Source organism: Loxodonta africana, chromosome 21 (genome assembly GCF_030014295.1).
Source record: "Loxodonta africana isolate mLoxAfr1 chromosome 21, mLoxAfr1.hap2, whole genome shotgun sequence".
Taxonomy (NCBI): Eukaryota; Metazoa; Chordata; class Mammalia; order Proboscidea; family Elephantidae; genus Loxodonta; species Loxodonta africana.
In genome coordinates, this window is record NC_087362.1 from 24,480,540 (window position 1) to 24,495,449 (window position 14,910).

The window sequence follows — 14,910 nt, forward strand, 5'->3', positions numbered from 1 at the left end:
GGTTAGTTCAGGGGGGTGGAGCAGCTCTCTGTGCTTGTGCCTTACCTGACTGGTACGCTGGTTCCAGGCTCTGAAAACAATCGCTGCTTCCCTGTATTAGTTCGTTCTCCGTCTCTAAATCTGTGTTTTTTGTTCAGGGTTCGTAGATTGTTATGTATGTGATTGAGTCACTTGTTTTTCCGTGTCTTTGTTGTAAGAGGGATCCGAGGTAGCGTCTGCCTAGTCCACCATCTTGGCTCCGCCTCTACATCTCTTTTTAAAGCAATGCAATGATGCATCCAAATTGCAAATAGAGTACAATTTTTTAATAGTCTTTCTTATCTATTTTTATCTTACTTTATCTTCTTCGTATACATTTGTCTTGAAATACGTAATTTCTATAAAATTAGCATTGTGCAGTTAATGTTTGAACTTAGGTCACTGCCCCAGGAATGCCCAGGCTTACTGCTACTATTATTACTACCAGTGTTACTTTTTGTTATAATAATAATACATAAAGTAAAGAAAAAAATTACATGTATATCCAGTCACTGGGAAGACAGATTGTCTACGTAGAATTGAAAATTGAACCCCACACCACATTTTCTGTATTATTTTCCTTTTTACGCTATAACACAAATAGCATAGTGTGTGGCTTTAAAGAGTACATATTTATTTGCTCACACTTCTTGTGAAAAGTCTAAAGCAGAGTCGCTAGCCTATCAGTCTCTTCCTTGTCGAGATCCCCAAGTATTTGTTGGCGTTCCTTGACTCGTAGATGATAGTCATATAGCTTTTCTCTTTCTCTTTGTGTGTCTACTCTCCTCTTTTTGTAACTTAGAACTGATTAGATTTAGGGCCCACCCTGAACTGTTATAATTTCATTAACATAATATAAGAAAATAAAAACCCTGTTTTCAAACATGGTCACATGCACAGATACAATAGTCGAGAGAATATATTGCTAATGGGACCCTGTGGTCTGCAGTGTCTGTTCAACTATAACAGCTGTGTTGACCACAACTGTATCTCATCCACACGTAGCCAGGGCATCTGGAAAGACAGGTTCAGGTGCCACCTATTGACAAAAAGCCTGAATGTTTAGAAGCAGAGACGATATTGCCGAGTGGGACTCACAGTGGGGAAAAGCAGTGTGAGCCCAGGCATACACCTCCTCTGAACACACAGGCTTGCTGTTGTCAGGAGACACTCGGGACCCACTGAGTCCAGGATCCATTTCAGGGCAGTTTCAAGTGAGGAATAAGGGAGCTTTCTGTCTCACAATTTCTTCTCATTCCCAAAATACTGGCACGCATTGGAGCCCTCCTTTCTATTCAGATTCTAGATTTAGAAGACCTCTCCATGGGTGGGGTTATTTTCCTCTCTGCTCTACAAAGGATGGATTGTCATAGGGACAGTGGGCATCTAGTAAATATTACCATTTCCTCTGTTTTTTAGGGTCTTTATGAGAGGACATATGTCAGCCTAGCCTTGATCTGTTACATAGTGTAGGACACAGGATTTGATGAAACTTCATTAGATTGTCTCCATGTGGGTAATTATGATAATACTAAAAAGCTATAAAGTTGCATTAAATATACAGTCTGAGCAGGTATTCATCCAACTGAATTAACCTGAAGAAACAGCCTTACATTCAATGCACAAAAATATACAGATGTTAGACACATTTTACTCATGAAAGGTGTTCTTTGATCTTAAGCGAAGAGTCCTGAGAGTGTTGATGTTAACTCAGCACATGGATTTGTCTTTCCTGCCTGCATTTCCCCTCAGAACACTTCCATCCATGTAATTTCTGAATGTCTCATGCACTAGTACCTCACCTAACAAAACCTTCCTTCTGACAGGAAGATACAAAGAAGCAAGCCTGTGACTGGACTGACCCACCCAGCCTGTGAGATCATGTACTCCCTTGTGCCACAAGCACAGAGTCACTGTTTGTAGTGTACCTAAGTGACATCTTAGTTCTGGATTCAGGGCAGTAGGTGGGATGTCTACTACTCCAGCTACTAACCCAGCACATTGGTGAGCTGAGGACCTCCCACTAACTCTCCCTACTTCTGGTATGGAAAATTTGTGTTCTTGAAAGTTCCCTTTCAAGGAGAGTGTCTACAGACACAAGAAGTTCTTATAGACAGGAAGTTTCAGAGAAAAGGTTTCATAAGTGTTACTGGTCATTTCAATAACTCCACTAATGATTACTCTCCAGGCAGAAATGTCCACTCTGTAAAAAATACATAAATAAAAAAATACTTTAGGCTGACATGAGCGTAATCCCCTTCACAGTATCCTTTTTATATAAAAAAAAAATATACTTGGTAGTAAAGCCAGTTCAGCTGAAGAAATATTCCCCCAAGCTACTGAGCCTATCAGGGTGGTCCCAATTTACTACAAACTTTGGGATGGACACCGTTTTGTCTCTATTCAATGTTTTTGTTCCATTTTGCTGCTGTTTCAATTCCTTGTAATACACAAAAGGTTAAACATTACAAATGTGACCAGTTAGAAAGCCCTGGACTTGTGGTAAATATTTGATATCTATTTGTCTGTCTATCTGTCTGTCATCTGTCTGTCTATCTGTCTATCGCCTATCTGTCAATCTATCATCCATCCATCCATCCATCCATCCATCCATCATCTATCTATCCATCATCTATCTATCTATCTATCATCTATTCATTCCAATATACCTATTCTTAAAGGTGTCTTTCATCCTTGGCTGCATCTGGCTTCCTGATTTGAATATGTCCTTTTGGTGTGGATTAAGGCAACCCCAGGGAGAGAGGAAATGGGATCCCAGGGAGGGGACTCTGTTCTGTTAATGACACAACAAGCAGCCCCAGAGAAAGGAGCCTCTTCTGCCCCTTTTAAACTTTACAAACAGAGGCACCTCCTACATGCAAATTCTCACTTAGACAATTGGATGAAACCCCAGCACACATTTCCTGAAATTCAGGCTCTTCTCAGCCTGGAGAATATTCTCTGGGAGTCATGGACCTTATCCACAAGAACATGATAAGTGTGTGGGTTTTCTTCTTTCTGGTGATATCTCCTAGAGGTAAGTGTCTTAGAGATTCAGAAACAAAGCTCTGGGGATTATGTATCTGAACACATGACTCACAGTGGTTCTGTTTGTTCCCAGATGTCCTGTCCCATGTGTGGCTACAGGAGTCGGGCCCAGGACTGGTAAAACCTTCACAGACCCTGTCCATCATCTGCTCTGTCTCTGGATTCTCTTTAACCAGCTACGATATGACCTGGTTCCGCCACCCTCCAGGAAAAGGGCTAGAGTGGGTGGGTGCCATATGGACTGGTGGAGGCACAGGTTATAATCCAACTGTGGCATCCCGAGTCAGCATCACCAGGGAAACCTCCAAGAGCCAAGTTTACTTCCAGCTGAGCTCCGTGACTCCCGAGGACACAGCCCTAGATTACTGTGCAAGAGACACCGTGAGAGGAAGTCAGTGGGATCCCAGACAGAAACCTCCCTCCAGGGAGGCCAAGAGAGAGCTAGGGTTCACGTGATGCTCAGCATCACATAGCACAGGGGACAAAACCCAGGGCAGGGGTGAAGGGAGGGAGAAGGAGTGGGCTTCTTGTTAGAATCTATGGTTTCCACTTCCTGTACAGGAAATCCTCTACAGACTCTATGCAACTACATACTTCATTAATGTAGTGGTTTTTCGTACTTCCATACATCATAATTTTTTTTCCTACTCTGAAGATAGATTTTGTTTTTTTCTTATATAGTCGCTTTATACAGGACTAAGACTCAGCATATTTTTCAATGTGTGTCTGAAATCCTGAAACTTGGTGAACGCCCTGAGAAGGCTCAGGGGACTGTGATCATGTGTAAATGAATCTCATTATTTGCTGTTCACATGAAAGTAGTAACCAGCCCTCTTATGGTTTGCAGGAGCATTGCACAGCTAGGTTGAACATTGTGAGGTATGCACTGTTCAGACTTCTAGTGCCAGAGAGCACTTATTTTAGGTATATAACTGAGGCATTATGTTTACCAAAATTGGCTTAGTCTTTATTGTTATTTTATAACTGATGTTTTTATACCATTTCCCTTTAAAGTCGTGTAAGAATATGTTGTTGTTGTTGTTAGATGCCTTCGAGTCAGTTCTGACTTGATAGCGACCTTATATGCAACAGAAGGAAACACTGCTGGGTCCCTGTTGCACCTGAGCCCACTGTTGTAGGCACTCTGTCAATCCATCTCACTGAGGGTGTTCTTCTCTATTGATGACCCTCTATTTTACAAAGCATGGGGTTCTTCTCCATAGACTGGTCCCTCCTGGTCACATGTCCAAAATAAATGAGATGATATTTTCCTATCCTTGCTTCTAACGAGAATTCTAGCTGTGCTTCTTTCAAGACAGATTTTTTCATTCCTCTGGCAGCCATTGTATATTCAACACTCTTTGAAAACACCATAATTCAAAGGCATCAATTCTTCCTACTTCATTGTGCAGCTTTCACATGCATATGAGGCAGGTTGAAAACACCATGGCTTGGGTCAGGTGCACCTTTGTTCTTAAAGGGACATCTTCATTTTAACACTTTAAAGAGATGTTTTGCAGCAGATGTGCCCAGTGAAATGCTTCCTTTGATTTCTTGGCTGCTGCTTCCATGGGTCTTGATTGTGGGTGCAAGTAAAATGAATTCCTTGACAACTTCAATCTTTTCTCCATTTATCTTGATGTGGCTTATAGGTCCAGTTGTGAAGATTTTTGTTTTCTTTATATTGAGATGTAGTCCATACCGAAGGCTGTGGTCTTTGATCTTCACCAGTGAATATTTCAAGTCCTTGTCACTTTCAGCAAGCAAGGTTGTGTCATCTCCGTAATGCAAGTTGTTATTGAGTCTTCCTCCAATCATGGTGCCCCCTTCTTCGTTTAGTCCAGCTTCTCAGATTATTTGTTCAGCATGAAGATTGAATAAGCATATTGAGAGGATACAAGCCTGAGGCACGCTATTCCTGACTTTAAACCAGACAGTATTCCCTTGGCTGTTAAAATGACTGTCTCTTGGTAAATACAATTCCTTGTGAGCATGATTAAAAGCTCTGGAATTCCCACTTTTACCCTTGCTTTTCATAATTTGTTATGATCCACACAGTCCAAATGCCTTCACATAGTCACTACAACACAGGTCATCATCTTTCTAGCATTCTGTACTTTCAACCAGGATTTATCTAACATTGGCAATGACATCCTTATTCCAAGTCCTCCTCTGAATCCGAATTAAATTCCCTGTCTATTGCTGCAACCATTTTTGAGTGATCTTCAGCAAAAATTTACTTGTGTGTGATATTCATGTTACTATTCAATAATTTTTTGCATTCTGTTGGATCACCTTTCTTTGAAATGGGCACAAATATGGATGTCTCAATCAGTTGGCCAGATAGCTGTCTTCAAATTTCTTGGCATAGAAGAGTGAACACTTCTTGCACTGCATCCATTTGTTGAAGCATCTCAATTGGCAGTCCATCCATCCCTGGAGCCTTGTTTTTTACCAATGCCTTCAGTGCAGCTTGGACCTCTTTCTTCAATAACTTGTGTTCTTGATCATATGCTACCTGTTGAGATAGTTGAACATCGGCCAATTATTTTTGGTGCAGTAACTCTGCATATTTCTCCCATCTTTTTTGATGTTCAGTGTGTCATTCAGTATTTTCCCTGTAGAATCCTTCAATATTGCAACTCGAGTCTTGATATTTTTTCTTCGGTTTTTCAGTTTGAGAAAAGCCAAGCGTGTTTTTCCCTTTTGGTTTTCTATCTCCAGGTCTTTGCGTATTTCATTAGAGTACTTCGTCTTCTTGAGCTACCCTTTGAAATCTTCTGTTCAGCTCTTTTAATTCATCATATCTTTCTTTTGCTTTAGGTACTCTACATTCAAGAGCTACTTGCACAGTCTCTTCTGACATTAATTTTGTTCTTTTCTTTCTTTCATGTCTTTTTAATGACCTCTTGCTTTCTTTACGTTAGATGTCCTTGATGTTATTCCACAGCTCATCTGGTCTTCAGTCATTAGTGTTCATCATGTCAAATCTATTCTTGAGATGGTCTCTAGATTCAGGTGGGATATACTCAAGTTTGTACTTTGGCTCTCATGGACTTGTTCTAATTTTCTTCAGCTTCAACTTGAACTTGCATTTGAGCAATTGATGGTCTGTTCTGCAGTTGGTCCCTGGCCTTGTTCAGACATGATATAGAGCTTTTCCATCATCTCTTTCCACAACTATAGTCGACTGGATTCCTGAGTATTCTATCTGGTCACATTCATGTATATAGCCACCTTATTTTGTTGAAAAAATGTTTTTGCAATGAAGAAGTTGTTGGTCTTGCAAAATTTTAACATGCAATGTCTGGCGTCCTTTCTATCACCAAAGGCATATTTTCCAACAACCAGTCCTTCTTTGTTTCCAACCTTTACTTTCCAGTTGTCAGTAATTATGAATGCATCTTGATTGCATATTTGATTAATTGCAAACTACAGAAGTTGGTAAAAATCTTTAGTCTCTTCATCTTTGTCCTTTGTGGTTGGTTGAAAGTTTAAATAATAGTCATGTTAACTGGTCTTCCTTGGAGGAGTGCACATATTATCCCATCACTGACAATGTTGTCCTTTAGGATAGATCTTGAAATGTACTTTTTGACAATGAATGTGACACAGCTCCTCTTCAATTAGTCACGCCTGGCATTGTAGACTGTATGGTATTTTGATTCAAAATGGGCGATACAAGTCCATTTCAGCTCACTAATGCTTAGGATATCAAGTTTTATGTGTTGTGCTTCATTTTTGGTGACTCCCAGTTTTCCTATATTCATACTTGATACATTTCACTGTCCAATTTTTAATGGATATTTGCAGTTGTTTCTTCTCATTTTGAATCATGCCACATCAGCAGATGAAAGTCCCAAAAGCTTGACTCCATCCATGTCATTAAGGTTGACTCTACTTTGAGGCGGCAGCTCTTCACCATTAATATTATGAATTTCTTCCAACTTGAGGGGCTCCGCTTTCAGCAATATAGGGCAATATTCCTTTGTTATTCATAAGCTTTTCACTGGTCAGGTTTTTTTGGAAGTAAACTGCCAGGTCCTTCTACCTAGTCTTCTGACTCTGGAAGCTCTGCTGAAACCTGTCCATCAAGGGTAAGCCTGCTGGTATTTAAAATACCAATGGCAAGGGTTCCAGTATTAGAACTACTGGCTAGCCACCACAGTACAACAAACTGACAGACATGTGGTGGATACCGTTGAAAATAATATAGCTTGAGTTAATTCAATGTATTTTGTCTGCTGTCTATTCTCTTAGTTTACATGTTTAAGTATAGCATTTATGTCTCCTTTATTGACCTATTATTTATTTCCACTCTTATGAATTTCTAGTGGTTACCATAGGGCTTATAATATGTGTTTTAAATTAATCTGGTCTAATTTCAGATATTACACCTGTCCGTATGGAATGTTAGGGTATTTTAGCAAATTGCCCAATTCCTTCGTCCCCATCCTTTGTCTCTTTGCTTTGTTCCATTCACTTTTACATGTCCTATAGAAATACAGTACACATTTATTATTATTGCTTTAAGTGTAAGTTATAAAATAGAGGAACTAAAATGAGAAAAAGTGTTCAATTTCTTCTTATTTTATTCCTTATTCCTGAAGAACTTTTTTTTTTTTTAAATCTTCTGACAGATGCACATGCTGACCATACATTTTCTCACTTTCTGGTTCTAAGAGAAAATTTTTTACTTTTAAAAGATATTTACACTGGGTTTATAATTAGAGCTAACATTTTTTCTTTTTTAAAATTTAAAGATATCATCCCTTTGACTTTGTGATTCCCTGTATTGGACGAGAAAACTCAAAACCAAACCCATTGCCCTTGAGTCGATTCCAACTCATAGTGACCCTACAAGACAGAGTAGAACTGCCCCAAAGAGTTCCCAAGCAGTGCACGGTGGATTCGAATTGTGGACCTTTTGGTTAGCAGCCATAGCATTTAGGCATTATGTGACCAGGGAGAGTGCTACAAGTATATTTTCTGTTCTTCCCTGAGAAGTCCATCCTTCATCTTTTTGAATGACTTCAAGATTTTCTCTTTGTCATTGGCTATCAGGGGTTTTATATTATAAACTTCTGTGAGGGGGTGTGTGTGTATGTGTAAGTGTACGAATTTTTATCCTGCTTGCCATTCTTGGACATTTTTGGATCAGAGATTTGGTATTTGTCACTAATTTTGGAAAAATTTTTGGCCATTATTTCTTCAAATATTTTTCCTTCCTGATTTCTCTTTCTTCTCTTTTTGCATACCACATATATATGTGTGTTTATATATATGGTCGCTCTGAGTCGGAATCGACTTGATGGCAATGGGTATACAGAAACCCTGGTGGTGCAGTGGTTAAGTGCTACAGCCAAGAGGTCGGTAATTGAAATCCTCCAGGTGCTCCTTGGAAACTCTATCAGGCAGTTCTACCCTGGGCTATAGTGTCACTATGAGCCAGAATCGATCGACGGCAGTGGTTTGGTGTGTGTGTGTGTGTGTATATATATATATATATATATACACATATAAATATGTGTATAAATATATATAGCACCTTTTCATTTAGCCCCACAGCTGTTGGATGATCTGTTCTCTCTTTTTTTTTCTTTGCAATTTAGTCTAGCTACTTTCTATCAACCAATTTAAAGTTCAAGCTTGCTTTTGACAGCTGTGTTGAGTCTATTTGATCAGCTTATTGAAGGCATTCTTCATCTCTATTACTGTGTTGCTGATTATCAAAATTTCTTGTACTTCAATTTGATTATTTTTTGTGCTTTATGTCATTCTCCTGAAGTTGTCTATAGGATCTTGCAGTCAGTTTACACTTTCCTTCAGATTGTTGAGCATATTAATAAGAATTATTTTAAATTCCCTGTCGTATTTGATAAATTAAATAATGATCTTCACATAAAGTCTCTCTTACACTCTCTGTGACTCTGTGTCTATTCTGGTCTTTGTATAACTCAGAAATGATTAGGGCTAGGCTCTACAATAAACTTTTAGGACCTCATTAACATACACACACACACCACACACACACACCACAAACGTATTTCTGAACATGATTACATCCACAGGTACAAGGACCAGGAATTTAACACATATTCCTGGGGAACATAATTCAATTTATCACACAATATTTTCTCAATGTGCCTGAGAATATGACAATCCCTCCGCACTCAACTACTTCAGGTTCTCTGGTGCCTAGATCTAGTTCCCTCCCACACCATGTAGAGGCTCCAAGAGCCCAGGGAAATGGAGGAAGGTAGGTGAAAGCCTGGCATGGCATTAAGTATAGCATCCAGGTGTCTCACTTTGTTCTCTCTGTCCTATGTGTCCATTAAGACCAGGGCCATGGACTTAATTTAAGAAATGGTAAATAAATAAATTATGAATCTATTGCACAGCATGTCATCCTTGCCTCACAGACACACACACACACGCACACATACACATACACGCTCAAACACAGACTCCTCTATTGAACTGAGACTCTTTGTCCAGGTGATGATAGCATGATCTTTTTTGGTATATTGCACTTTAGTATCTGTCTTACATATCTAGTGTGAGTATAACATAAATGTCATAAAAGAATGACTTAAAAAAACAGAAATTTATTCTCTCCCGGTTTTGGAGGCTAGAAGTCCAAATTCAGGGCACCAGTTCTAGGGGAAGGCTTTCTATCTCTGTTGGATCCAGGGGAAGGCCTTTGTCTCCTTTCAACAACTGTGGGCCCAGCATCCCTTGGAGATCTTCATGTGTCTTTGCATCAGTCTTCCACCAGCTCAAGGAGGTTCTCAGCACAGGGACCCAGGGTCCAAATGACGAGCTACCTTTCCAGCTCTTCTTTTGTGGTGGTACTGAGGACCCTCACTCCCTGTCAGCTTGTCTCACCCTTTATTTATTGTAAGATAAAAAAGGATAAATCTATATTCCAGGGACACTCCTGTTACATCTGGTCAGGGCTGTGACCTGAGTAAGGCTGTTGCATTCCACCATTACCCTACCTCAGTAATATAACAAATACCATCTAATCTTCATTAACATAGCCCAGTCTTGCCTCATTAACACACAGAGCTCTGGAATTAGAGCACATCAGAAAATTGAGAATAATTACATCAGATTACAAAGTAGAGGATGACAATACAGTAATAGGAATTGTGGCTAGTCAAGTGGACATATGTTTGGGGCGCAAAATTCAATCCATGACAGTATCCAAAACTGGAATCTCATTACTGAACATCAAAAAACACTTCAGATGACTTTGTTCTTTAGCAAATAGTGTCCTGTTTTGTCCTCGATATGAACTTAATATTATTTGTGTCCTGCAAAAACTTATGAACTTGCGACATTCTTCATACCTACTGTATGAAAACCACCTGGATTAAATATATTCCACTTTTACCAGTAAACCTTAAACCAAAACTATCTCCTGAAGTATTTTTTAAACTAAGCAATAGTTTAACTTAATTGGTAAACAATGTCTGCCTTGATCTGTGTGCTATTTAAAGAATTATCTTCATGTGATCAAATTGATGTAGAAATTGTCAAATAGGTGCATGTTTTGTTGTATATATTTTCACCAAAAGTAATACATTATTTTAAGACAATGTATGGAGTTAAATTGAAGAAGGAATGAACATTGTATAACATTATATAAGTGATGAATAGCATGGGGCTGTCCTTGTCTGTATGTAGAGTTGGGGATATAGGCTGATTGAACTCTAGTCATGAGTTTTCAAAGTCTTAATGTTGCAGAGATGGGCAAGTGTTTTAACTTCTCTGAGCACAGCTTTAGCTTTCCCATCTGTACGCAGAGAATATAATACAATGCAAACTTTACTAAATGGTTGAGAACATTAAATAAGGTAATATTGGAACCTGCTGACCACCTTTCATGCTAGAGAAAAGCTTAATAGATGTGTGCTGTCCTGGTTGTTTCCACACGCACTCCTCCCACCTTCTGTCCAGGGCACTTGCCTCTCCAGGTGACCTGCTCTGCCTATGACATTCACGTCATATAAACCCGTACAGAGAGGGAGACACGCAAATAGTACCCTACCCTCTTCTCATAAATACCCTCAAAGAACCTGACCCTGGAGCTCTGGGAGAGGAGCCCCAGGCTCAGATGCTGTGCTGTTACTGAGGATCTGTGAGCCCAGTCACAACACCATGAAGTTTAACCATTTCTGGGGTTGTCTTCTCATCCTTTTGTAAGGTAAGTATTGGAGCTATGAGGGAGCGATGCACGTTGAGTACATAAGTGGGTGGAGAGTTGGGTTTCCTGAGCCTAATGATGGTGCTCTTTTTTTTTTTTTTTTTGCAGTTGTCCATTGTGAGGTTCACCTGATGGAGTCTGGAGGAGACCTTACAAAACCTGGGGGTTCCCTGATACTCTCTTGTGTAGCCTCTGGTTTTACCTTCAGCTATTATGCCACACGCTGGATCTGTCAATATCCCGGAAAGGGGCTGGAATAGCTGGCAGGTATAAGGTCTGATGGAAGTCAACGATACTACGCAGAGTCCGTGAAGGGCCGGTTTACCATCTCCAGAGATAACTCCAAGAACACACCGTATCTGCAAATGGACAGCCTGAGAACAGAGGACACAGCCATGCATTACTGTGCAAGTGACACAGTGAAGGGAGGTCATTGGAAGCCCAGACACAAACCTCCCTGCAGGAGACAGAAGGAGTCTGGGCTGTAGGGGGTGCCCATGCCCACCAAGTAGTACAGGGAGCTTCTGGGGAGCAAGTGAAGAAAAGGGATGGAAGGATTACTCTCAGAAGCTGTGGCTTCCCCCATTAAGTCAGTGTCTCCTCAGGGACCTACATGAAAAATATTCTAGGGATCTTTCCTGATCTGAACATCAAAGCTTTTCTTCTCATGGAGTCAACCTGTCTGTCTTTCCCCATCTGCCCCAGGGCAAGTTCCACAGTAATGTTTCTTGAGGAGGTCTCTGTTTGCAATTCAGGTTACTATGTAGTGCCATTATTTGCCAAGTTTAGAAAAACTTAGTATCTTCAACTATTCTGCTGTTGGTCCTCATATTTGCCCTGCACTGTCAGATGGATCCCCATCTTTTCACCTAGGTGAGTGCCCCCCAGTTGTCCTTGATGTAGTACCTTTCACTGATGATGCTCCAGGCCAAGTTGGTCATGTTGATGTGTGTTTGTAAGTTGCCAAAAAGTATTTTGCTCCAAGGGGCATGTGGTAGTTCTTGGAGTTATTTTTGGTTGTCTCAGCAGAGGTGCAGCGTACATTCCCACAAACCTGGTAATTCTTTCCTGACCTGAGCTTATTTTTTCAAATTTAATGGAAACCTTAGTTCAACCCTCAGCACATGCACACACTCACATACTTGGCACACAGAAACCAGTACCCATTCATACCCCCCACTGGAGGACACCCAGGCCTCCTCAATGTGTACCATGAAGCTCAGAGTACTGCGTTATTTTAATTAGATCTAAGGATTTGAGGTGTTTTCATCAAAGCTGTGTTCTGCCATCAGCTCCTGCTCCTGGGTGTGACATCCATCAGGGCTTTCTGCATTTTCCTTAGGGATTTGGTCCCACTGAAAATGGTAACTCTAATGAGCTGTGGTCTAGCGTGACTCTCACATATGCCTGGGGTTGGCTCACCATTGTCTGCACTGACTGTGAAAGCCTCAGCCATGTGTTTCTGAGCCTCCATAGCTAAGCCTGGTTCTGTCCCACAGTGACATCTACAGGACCCTGGGCTCTGAGGGAACAGACAACCCCAGCACATAGGAACTGTCACATCTCCACCTGTATCCTGTTTGCTTTTGTCCTGTTTTGCAAAGCGTATCACACGCCCAAGTTCATAGTCAGTTTTGGTGGGGTGAGGCATTGATCACATTGTGAACAGAATGAGGAAGGACATGTTAGAGCATAGTGGTAAAAGTCAGTCAGTGTGTCTGTATGTGTGTTTGAGTCTGTGTGTGTTTGCAATTGAAATAGTAGAAGTGAGTGGACTTTTACCCACATGGATTTGTGGATGGAGGTATTACCTGATGGAACTTCAACCTCAGTTTTCTAAAGGAGAATAGAGGCTTTTGATGTCACCAAAGTTTCTGGATTGCTCGTGAAATGACTCTTTGGGTCAGTGCATCTGGAAATTGCAAGGAAGTGGCTCTTGGAAATGTCATAAACCTTGGCCTTTGGTCAGTCTGCAGAGCTCACTGGGTTACAAAGAATAATGCACTACTTCAGGAGATTATATCCGATGCACCTGGTGTAACTGACTGATCATTTAATGCTGGGCCAGAGGCGCTGTGAGAGAGAGGCAGGGTGAGCCCAGACATAGCCGCTCTGCAGGGAGTGCAAGGGGAATTCAGGGGACACTTAGGACCCGCTATCTCAGGGGACTAGCCCAAGGATCACGGGCAAAGAAGACTGGGGAGAGGTTTCCCCTGAGCACATGAGTTTTACTTTAAAAAAAAAAAAAATCTAAAGTTCAAGTTCAGTCAGCCTGCTGATGTGTTTATAAATATTCTACTCCATCGATAGTGTTTGCCTAACTTAATAACACAATGGGTACCACAGGGAAAGAGGTGATTTTGTAGTACTTATAGAAATCCTATGGAGCCCTGGTTTCACAGGTTTTAAGTGCTCAGCTGCTAAAGACAAGGTTGGTGGTTCAAAGCCACCAGACGCTTCTTGGGAAGTCTGCTTCAGTAAAAATTATAGCCTTTGAAACCCTGTGGAGCAATTTTACTCTGTTCCACAGGGTCAGTATGGGTCAGAGTCAACTCTAGGCCATGGGTTATAAATATCTTAATAGCGAGGAGCAGAAAACAGGATGGTGTCATTAATTCAGTGGATCCTGAATTTTGGAGGTACACTGATCCCAGGAATAAGAGACTAGTATGTCAAGCCTGGGATGGGTGTGTGAGAGGAAGTGGGTGGGTAAGAGTCGGTGTCAGGTGCAGGGCTCCAAACTGATCAGAAATTAATTAGTAAAGTTGGGGAACTTTCAGAACTGAAAATACATAAATTATGTGGACTCAGGTGATAAGACCCAAAGCTACTGAAAACAAATTCCTGGGAATGATTTAAAAGCTATAAGTATAGCAATAGTTTCGTGCAATTCCTCTTATCAGTGGGATTGGAAACACAGCCTTCAATGACTCATCAGAGGCCTGGTCTGGGAACCAGGAGTCTTCTTACTGAACAGCCTGGAAGCTCAGGAAACCCAGACAGGGGCCTGGGGAAATTGTCTCAGAGTGAGGAGCAGATTCCACAGCTTCCCATGGATCCTGCGGGACACTCATGTGCAGTAACGACAGTCTGTGTCTCAGAGTGACCCACGGGCTGTGCCTGGTGCTTGAGGGACCATGATGATGTCCATAAACCTGGTCAGCATCACAGCAGGCGATGGGCCCCAGAAAAAGTCCAGGAGGTCTGTGCACCAAGGAAAGTGGGGCCACAAGAAGGAGCATCAATGTGGGTGCTGCACCCCTCAGCGGGAAGACCTCTGTCTGCACAGTGTTTGGGAACACACATGGTACACAATTATCAACAAGGATTATCACTTGTACCCTCATAATTGCATTGCTTCATTGTGCCTGTATCTTCTATCTTCTTTCAGGCTGTGTCAAGTCTTGAGCTATGAAATATTCTGCCTCTTGAATATTCAAACAATATATAAGGTCTATTGTGTTAAATATGGATATACCTGTGTCTCCCCCCCCCCCCCCACCTAGAGAATCACCAAATAAGCATGCTTCTCTCCATCAGAAGCCTGTGAGAGCACAACTCCCTCACCATTAACTGAGGCTGGGGAATCCTCTTCTTGGTGGCAGTAGCTTCAGTAAATGGGTCCCCAGTCC